The following is a 10,448-nucleotide window of genomic DNA, read 5'->3' on the forward strand; positions in this document are numbered from 1 at the left end:
AACCAAGTGCCCATCAACAGAGGAATGGATAAAGAAGATGTGTTACATATACACAAGGGACTATTACTCAGCCATAAAAAAGAAGGAAATAATGCCATTTGCAGCAACATGGATGGACCTAGAGATGATCATACTAAGTGAAGTAGACCAAAGACAAATATCGTATGATATCACTTATATGTGGAATCTTTAAAAATGATACAAATGAACTAATTTACAAAATAGAAACAGACTCACAGACATAGAAAACAAACTTATGGTTACCAAAGGGGGAAGGGGGGGATAAATTAGGAGTTTGAGATTAACAGAAACATACTACTATATATAAAATAGATAAGCAGGGGCTTCCCTGGTGGCGCAGTGGTTGCGAGTCTGCCTGCTGATGCAGGGGACGCGGGTTCGTGCCCCGGTCTGGGAGGATCCCACATGCCGCGGAGCGGCTGGGCCCGTGAGCCATGGCCGCTGAGCCTGCGCATCCGGAGCCTGTGCTCCGCAACGGGAGAGGCCACAACAGTGAGAGGCCCGCGTACCGCCAAAAAAAAAAAAAAAAAATAGATAAGCAGTAAGGTCATACCGCATAGCATGGGGAACTATATTCATATCTTATAATAAAGTATAATGGAAAAGAATCTGGAAAAGAATCTGTATATTTATATATATGTAAAACTGAATCACTTTGCTGTACACCTGAAACTAACACAACACTGTAAATCAACTATACTTCAATAAAAAGAAAGTCAACGGGCGAGGCCACAGCAGTGAGAGGCCCGCGTACCGCCAAAAAAAAAAAAAAAAAAGATAAGCAGTAAGGTCATACCGCATAGCATGGGGAACTATATTCAATATCTTATAATAAACTATAATGGAAAAGAATCTGGAAAAGAATCTGTATATTTATATATATGTAAAACTGAATCACTTTGCTGTACACCTGAAACTAACACAACACTGTAAATCAACTATACTTCAATAAAAAGAAAGTCAACGGGCCGTGAAACCTTATTGAACCAGATGTTAATTAGTGTGGAAAGATAAGCTGCACAGAAGGACAGGTTACCTTATAAATGGGGTGAAATACTGGTATTCAGATAGAAGAAGGGCAGCACATTTAGAGCACCCTGCTTAAAGTATGGCTCGTTCACATCACTGACTTTCAGAGCATCTCCTACTCTTTGTCTGCAAACGGACTGCCCTGAATTTGCAATGTGCTGGCTTTTCCTGGGAGGTACAAGGCAATGAGCCTTCTCCACAGACTATATATAAAGTCCTCCAACCGCGCAGCAGGTGAAGGTGTAGTGTTTTGCCTTCTGTTCTGCAGGTGGTGAAGAGAAGGATTCTGTGTATTCACTGTCCAGGGCAACGACTGCTTAACAACTTCTCTGATATATTTGAGAGATATTTGCCAATAAATATAAATTAAGTGCAAACCAGAATAAATTCAAGAAATAATTTCCATCAGGAACCATGATTGTTTTTCATTGTTTAACTTTGGGGACTATGCTAAGTCCTCTGAACTTATTTTCCTTAACTGTAAAGGACACATGCAACAGCCCTGTGCTCTAGAACCTTCAGGGGCGCCCTCCATGGTCAAAATTAAATTCAAATGCCAGGCACACAAAATATTTTACAATCTGATTCCAACTACTCTGCCTTCCTTCCTCCCCATTTGGGACCCCAATATGGAAGCAGTGCAGAGGCCACATCAGGGGCCCTGCCACTCCTCCCTTGGGATGCCCATTTAATGCCTCCTTCTTTCTGACAATGTTAGACAATATTAGAACTGCCCTTCCAGACATCTGGCAGATGTCTCTGGATCACTTCAAATGATGAATTCGTTGAGGGTGTAGGCAAAATGACTGTGCCTTTGCAAACCCAGATTTTGGGCATCAGAGCCAAGCTCCTTGTCCTTTGACCTGTACATGTCAGTTTGATTTTTTTTTTTTTTACATCTATATTGGAGTATAATTGCTTTACAGTGCGTGTTAGTTTCTGCTGTATAACAAAGTGAATCAGCTCTACGTATACATATATCTCCATATCCCCTCCCTCTTGAGCTCCCACCCTCCCTCTCCCACCCCTCTAGGTGGTCACAAAGCACGGAGCTGATCTCCCTGCGCTATGCAGCTGCTTCCTACTAGCCATCTATTTTAACATTTGGTAGTGTATATATGTCAATGCTACTCTCTCACTTCGTCTCAGTTTCCCCTTCCCATCAGTTTGATTCTGAGATTGGTCATTTGCAAGTACCGTTCAGCTCACAAGGATCCCCTGCTTTGGGGAACTGCCATCCCGATCCACAGGTCTCTGGAGTGGACCTCTGGCAGCTGTATTTGTATCATAGGATCCATAGTTTTTAGAGCTAGCACTTGACCCTGTAAGGGAATCTCTTTTCTGGAAATTTTTAATTGGGATCCAGGAAGAATTAGGTCGTACACATTAGGTGGCTGGAGCTGCAACTTACAAATTTAACAGCCATGAAGCAGCCACCTTCACTGTGAATCTGCAGAGGATGCAGAGGAAATAAGTCCTCGGAGAGAGGAGTGTAACAAATCCATATGGAGAAGCAGAGATGAGAGATGGAGAAAGAGACCTAGAAGCTTTGCAGACCTTAATTTCCGTAGCTTTCTGAAGCCCAGCCCAGCCACATTCCTGTGCTTGTGGACCAGGAAGAAACATCGTATCTTTACAACAAATCCTTGCCTTTTCATTTCTGTCTTACTCAGTTGCAGATTACAGCACACTAGGCTTATTTAATGGTGCAAATCCCCTCTCCTTTTCCTCTTTCATCTTCAACCTCCATTTTCTTACCTCAATCCCACCGCTTAATAGCAATCCATTGTGACTATAACACAAGTTGTTTATCCATTTTCCAATGGATGGACATTTAGGTTGCTTCCTTTTTATTTTTGTTTTTATTTTTTAAAATTTTGGCTGCAACATGTGACTTGCAGGATCTCAGGTCCCCGACCAGGGATTGAACCCAGGCCACAGCAGTGAAAGCACCAAATCCTAACCACTAGACCACCAGGGAACTAGGCTGCTTCCTTTTTTAAAAAATTTAAAATTTCCTTTTTTGCTATTTCAAAGAAAGCTGCTAACAATATTCTTGCATATGTCTACAAGTGCACATAATTAAGAATCTTTAGGGTATATTTCTAGGAGTGGAATTACTGAGTTGGAAGTTACATATTTTAACATTACAAGATAATGTCAAATTGTTTTCTAAAGCATTGTACAAGCCTGTGCTCCCACCACCATTAACTAATCAATAAATGACCAATTTTCTACACTTAATTTTCTGGATTCATCTCTCCTTTGCAGACTTCTACTGGGTAAATTGAATTAAGACCTTTAATTGTATTTACTTTGTTGGTACCCACCTGTAGAGAAAGTGTCAAGTTGTCCACGGGTTGTAATGTTAGCTTCTGATCGTAGATGTCTCTTCGGGCACCCGGTGCTAACATCCCCGCCTGGCTGGCTCCTTTGTTGGTGCCCATCTGCAGACTAATCGTGGTCTGATCAAAAGGTTTTGTCAGTTTGCATTTTGGGATCATAAAGATGCCTCCTAGTCCCAGAGGCTGTCATACCTGCTTGGCTGGCGCATTTGTTGGTTCCCATCTTTTAAGTTAACAATAAAATCACTAATTATCAGAAGTCAACAATATATATGACACAAACAAAACTTTCTGTTCTACTGAAAAGATTTCTTAGAAGGGACGCAATTGACAAGTCCCTTCCAATGCTGAGGCTGCAGTCAACTAGATACAAAATCTATGCTTTTACAAATAAATTTCAAGGTGCTCACTTTAAAAAGGAAAATTTCAAAAACTTCACTGGATATAAAGCCTCACAACATAATTCATCAGATACAAACATGCACATAGAAGGAGAAGGACAGACACACAAAAAGTTATTACAGTGGCAGAAACATGAATAATTTCCTCTCCAACTCTTTCCCCTACCCTCTTTAGCACAAATAACCAAATTTATGGGTACCTGCTTCAGCCATTTAAAGGGACAGAGCTATCTTTGGCTAAACAACATGCTTTTCTACTCCAAACATGTTTTGCATAAAATGTGACAGTAAATGCCAGGTGTCTTCTCTGGCAGCTTAGCAAGGGCCTAAGCCTCATTAAAATCACCAACATTTTCATGGGAAAAGAACCACATTTTATTCCTCTAATTCTTATGTCACTAGACAGAGTCAGAGAGGGGCAGAATGAAGAATCTGAACTTAGCAATATTCAGAGAAATAATAATTAACTTTTATTCCCCACTGAGAATAACACGGCTTCAGGACCAACCAGTACACCTTGTTCTACTGGTTGGGGACACATTTCTACTGCTGGTCTTTTTTCCTTAAAAAACAAGGTTTATTAAAGGAAAACTTTATTACTACAAGTCAAACCTGTCACTGGAGAAGATAAAAAGAGCACATATAAGCAAAAAGGAAAGGAGGGGGAAAAAAATCATTGAAATCCTACCATTTAGACATTCATTGTAAAGAGTTGTATGTAACCATCTAGCTTTTTTAGCTTATGTTTCTGTGTACATATCCAGATACACATACATACAAAAATATGCATGTTCATTTAAAAAATAAAATTGGGATCACACCGACTATATAGTATTGGGTTGGCCAAGAAGTTCATTTGGGTTTTTCGTAACATCTTCTGAAAAACCCCAAACAAACTTTTTAGCCAACCCAATATTTTTATGACCTGATTTGTTTTCCTTAATCTCTGAACTCTTGTTTATCATTTTCTTCCTTACTAGTTCCTTCTATGGAGCTCCCACAATTCAAACAACTGATTACTGTCTGGAAATTCAGGTTTCCAGTTTCTTGCCACTGACATGATTTTGTACTGTATAAAAATAAATCCATATGTCAATTATACCCTGATAAAGCTGAAATAAATAAATAAATCCAACTCATGTAGACTCAAGTCAACAGTGAGGCATTGTATCCAGCAGGTATCAGACAGTAAAGCCCTTAGCATATTAGGCATTTAGCAGTGGTGTTTTTGTGACACTCTGCAGGCGAACAACATGAAGGGGATAAAATACCTAAACAAAGTATTCCGCAGGACTGATAAATCATGCTTTACTAGGGTAAAAAAAATGACTTTGGTATTGAGGTTTTCTAAAATTGCTACATTTGGTCAATAACATTTAGGAATTTATAAAGTATATTTTCTTAAAAAAATAGGACAATGTAATTAGGAAAAAAAATCATTTCCTGGAGAAACAATTACTAAGTCAGATGGCACGCCTGAGGTTTCTTCTAAAACCATCATCGTCTCATGGGCTTTAAATGGACATAAATTGTATAAACCACAGATCCATCCCAAAATATACACTATAGTGTATCTATCTGTTCCTTACTTATGAGAGATACTTTGCATGGTAAGAATTAATGACATTGAATAAGTAACTGATATGCAATACCACATTACTTACCTGCAAACCAATTACACTTTGGCCAGCTTTTAATTTTCCTTCATCAAAACGTCTTGTTTGTTTTTCTGCATACTTAACTCCAATGTCAATGGTTGTATGGAATCCTTTTGTTTTAGCCTAGACAGAAATATGCACACTAACTAGTGATTCTGCCAACAGTTTTACAGAAGGAACAACAAAGAAATGATACTGTCCATAGATGAAGGTTTCATTTAAGACCCAAGCTAGGGGTAAAAACACATCTAAAGCCATTCAAAAACACCCCAGACCTCTGAAATGTGAGTATTCTGATTAAGCTATCCAGTACTAGGCAGCTGATGTCAGCAGCTTTTCCACAAAGCTAATAATTATGGAAGAGACAGGCTCCTCCCTGACTAGTCTGAACTCCTATGAGAGCAAAGATGCAATTAATCACCAACATAGTGGGGGAATTTTTTAACCAGTCATTAAAGACATATACGTACCAGACCTGCTAAGGCCACCAGCGTAGTCTGAACCTGGGTCATGTTTCCATTCTCAAAAAGATCATTTGCTTCAAATATGTCATGTGGCTTCATACCATAAGCCTGAATAGCTTTGATAAAGTTGCCAATATTCTCCAACTATAAAGAAAAAAAAGCATACAACTTTTGGAGCTAAATACTGACATTCATATTATCTAAGAATTCTAAGGCTTTATGACTAGGTACAAGATGCCAGGCAGAAAGCTACTTGGCAAGGATTCTCAACCAGATACATGGTAAGTGTAGCTCTCTCTGGAAAAGGAAGAGTATTTTCATAGTTGGTCACATAATGGTCTTTTTAATATTTTTAAGCAGTCAAGTTTTTTCAGTTCTTTAAAGTCAAGATCTTCCTTACATGTTTTAAAGAATTCTGTGTCTGACCTATCCAGGGCTGGAATTTTCTTTGTCAAAAGGTACAAAATTATATTAATGCACAATTTATTATGTTTAAATTTTAATTTAGAAAATGTGTGGTTACTAAATGTCTATCCTCATAATTCAAAGCATAGGCTCAAGGCAAAATATCCAATTTTACTTTATCATACACATTCATGAACTAAGACTATGCTTAATACAGTGCTCTACAGTCAACCCTTAGTTGTTATGTTAAATTCCTTGCTTTTTCCTTCATTTATCCTGTGTTCTAGGACCTAGACCATAGGTTGTATCTCTCTGTGTAAGCTGTGTCAAATCCTCTCTGAGAGTATACAGGCTAAATACGTAATTAGAAAACTTCTAAGCTAAACATCTAATAGTCACAGAACTAATTGTAAGTAATTATGGAAACATTAAAAATAACATTGTAAAAAACAATATAGTCATGTGCACAAATTTCTGCTAAAATGTCTATTTTTAAATTGTTATCAAGTTCTCATTGCATAAAGAGTAACCGACTGGAATCAGGGGTTGCTGGTTTGGCTGTTACCTGAGGCCAGTTTAATGAGGACTCATTGACCTTCTTCACTGAGCCTGGCTGTAGCTTGTTTATGAGTCTGAAAAGAAAAGCATAAGTGATACCATATTTATTGGCACAACAAACAAGGACTGGAGGCCACATCAGGGGCCCTGCCACTCCTCCCTTGGGATGCCCATTTAATGCCTCCTTCTTTCTGACAATGTTAGACAATATTAGAACTGCCCTTCCAGACATCTGGCAGATGTCTCTGGATCACTTCAAATGATGAATTCGTTGAGGGTGTAGGCAAAATGACTGTGCCTTTGCAAACCCAGATTTTGGGCATCAGAGCCAAGCTCCTTGTCCTTTGACCTGTACATGTCAGTTTGATTTTTTTTTTTTTTACATCTATATTGGAGTATAATTGCTTTACAGTGCGTGTTAGTTTCTGCTGTATAACAAAGTGAATCAGCTCTACGTATACATATATCTCCATATCCCCTCCCTCTTGAGCTCCCACCCTCCCTCTCCCACCCCTCTAGGTGGTCACAAAGCACGGAGCTGATCTCCCTGTGCTATGCAGCTGCTTCCTACTAGCCATCTATTTTAACATTTGGTAGTGTATATATGTCAATGCTACTCTCTCACTTCGTCTCAGTTTCCCCTTCCCATCAGTTTGATTCTGAGATTGGTCATTTGCAAGTACCGTTCAGCTCACAAGGATCCCCTGCTTTGGGGAACTGCCATCCCGATCCACAGGTCTCTGGAGTGGACCTCTGGCAGCTGTATTTGTATCATAGGATCCATAGTTTTTAGAGCTAGCACTTGACCCTGTAAGGGAATCTCTTTTCTGGAAATTTTTAATTGGGATCCAGGAAGAATTAGGTCGTACACATTAGGTGGCTGGAGCTGCAACTTACAAATTTAACAGCCATGAAGCAGCCACCTTCACTGTGAACCTGCAGAGGATGCAGAGGAAATAAGTCCTCGGAGAGAGGAGTGTAACAAATCCATATGGAGAAGCAGAGATGAGAGATGGAGAAAGAGACCTAGAAGCTTTGCAGACCTTAATTTCCGTAGCTTTCTGAAGCCCAGCCCAGCCACATTCCTGTGCTTGTGGACCAGGAAGAAACATCGTATCTTTACAACAAATCCTTGCCTTTTCATTTCTGTCTTACTCAGTTGCAGATTACAGCACACTAGGCTTATTTAATGGTGCAAATCCCCTCTCCTTTTCCTCTTTCATCTTCAACCTCCATTTTCTTACCTCAATCCCACCGCTTAATAGCAATCCATTGTGACTATAACACAAGTTGTTTATCCATTTTCCAATGGATGGACATTTAGGTTGCTTCCTTTTTATTTTTGTTTTTATTTTTTAAAATTTTGGCTGCAACATGTGACTTGCAGGATCTCAGGTCCCCGACCAGGGATTGAACCCAGGCCACAGCAGTGAAAGCACCAAATCCTAACCACTAGACCACCAGGGAACTAGGCTGCTTCCTTTTTTAAAAAATTTAAAATTTCCTTTTTTGCTATTTCAAAGAAAGCTGCTAACAATATTCTTGCATATGTCTACAAGTGCACATAATTAAGAATCTTTAGGGTATATTTCTAGGAGTGGAATTACTGAGTTGGAAGTTACATATTTTAACATTACAAGATAATGTCAAATTGTTTTCTAAAGCATTGTACAAGCCTGTGCTCCCACCACCATTACTAATCAATAAATGACCAATTTTCTACACTTAATTTTCTGGATTCATCTCTCCTTTGCAGACTTCTACTGGGTAAATTGAATTAAGACCTTTAATTGTATTTACTTTGTTGGTACCCACCTGTAGAGAAAGTGTCAAGTTGTCCACGGGTTGTAATGTTAGCTTCTGATCGTAGATGTCTCTTCGGGCACCCGGTGCTAACATCCCCGCCTGGCTGGCTCCTTTGTTGGTGCCCATCTGCAGACTAATCGTGGTCTGATCAAAAGGTTTTGTCAGTTTGCATTTTGGGATCATAAAGATGCCTCCTAGTCCCAGAGGCTGTCATACCTGCTTGGCTGGCGCATTTGCTGGTTCCCATCTGCAAACCCATTACACTTTGGCCAGCTTTTAATTTTCCTTCATCAGAACATCTTGTTTGTTTTTCTGCATACTTAACTCCAATGTCAATGGTTGTACGGAATCCTTTTGTTTTATCCAGACCTGCTAGGGCCACCAGCGTAGTCTGAACCTGGGTCATGTTTCCATTCTCAAAAAGATCATTTGCTTCAAATATGTCATGTGGCTTCATACCATAAGCCTGAATAGCTTTGATAAAGTTGCCAATATTCTCCAACTGAGGCCAGTTTAATGAGGACTCATTGACCTTCTTCACTGAGCCTGGCTGTAGCTTATTTATGAGTTCACAGAGGATTATGCCATCTTTTAGGCCCAGCTGAAAGTTGGTGCCAATGCTCATGCTGGTCACCTCTTCTATCCAATTGCGAAGATCTTCTTCTGCCTGATGATCATACTTGGAAGGAATCTTGTTCTTGACTTAGGCCGAGAGCCCATAGGAAGGGCCCCTGTTGAAGTGGGTCATGATGATTCGGTAGGCGGGAAGAGGCTGAGCTCTGGTCCGGGGGTGTCTCGCACTCGGCTTCCCCGCTCCTGGCCCCGAGGAGTGGCCGCACCGCAAGATGCTCGGAGCTCACTCCCCTGGGCGGCGCAGGAATCGCCCGGACTCGGCGGCGGGGCGCGGGCGGTGCCTCGGCTACTCAGTCGGACTGTCTATGACATTTAAACTTTGAATCCTATTTTTTCTAATATTAAAATTGGTATCTTGGTTATCTTTCAGTTCCCATACCTTAATCTTTTCCCATCTCTTTATGTTTTATCTGTCTAGATCCTTTTTAAGTGTGTCTCTTTGTGTGGTTAAAATGTTACTAGATCTTATTAATTTTTTTAAGACTCTACCTTCTAAATGGTGAGTTCAACATTTTCATTTATTTCTGGCTTTTTTTTTTTTGACATTTTTATCTTATATTTTCTACACTTAATTTTCTGGATTCATCTCTCCTTTCCAGACTTCTACTGGGTAAATTGAATTAAGACCTTTAATTATATTTACTTTTCCCCAGCACTTTCTTGCACACAAAAAAATCTGTCTTTCCCTCACATAAGACAAGTATGATACCACATTCTCGCTTTCCTCTGGCTGGTCTCCAGCCAACCCTGCTTCCTTCTCCAACACGCTGGGGATCACCTGGCTTTAGTTCTAGACTGCAATCATCAGAAGAAAGAGAAGATCCCTCCTTCTTTCTGAGTGTCCTCCAACACCAGATCACAAGCACTTTTTCTCTCTCCCGAAGAGGGAGATGAGAAGAGCTCTCAACTGTCTTTGTAGGTCTCTAGGTCCACACACTTTTTCTCTATAGCATTTATTAGCATCAAAATTCTATATATTTTACTTATTTATTATCTGTCTCCTCCTATTACAATGTTAAGCTCTTTTAAAAAAATTTTATTATTTATTTATTTATTTATTTTAAAATTTATTTATTTATTGGCTGTGTTGGGTCTTCATTGCTGCGTGCGGGCTTTCTCTAGTTGCAG

At 39.7% G+C, this 10,448-nt stretch overlaps 2 pseudogenes; both read right to left on the minus strand.

The window, feature by feature from the left end:
• Nucleotides 1–3,275: 3,275 nt before the first annotated feature.
• On the minus strand, nucleotides 3,276–7,020 carry LOC112065413 (calponin-3-like; annotated as a pseudogene).
• Nucleotides 7,021–8,514: 1,494 nt separating this feature from the next.
• On the minus strand, nucleotides 8,515–9,693 carry LOC102973483 (calponin-3-like; annotated as a pseudogene).
• Between the last annotated feature and the right edge of the window lie 755 nt (nucleotides 9,694–10,448).

The sequence above is a fragment of the Physeter macrocephalus genome, chromosome 13, assembly GCF_002837175.3.
Source record: "Physeter macrocephalus isolate SW-GA chromosome 13, ASM283717v5, whole genome shotgun sequence".
Classification (NCBI taxonomy): domain Eukaryota; kingdom Metazoa; phylum Chordata; class Mammalia; order Artiodactyla; family Physeteridae; genus Physeter; species Physeter macrocephalus.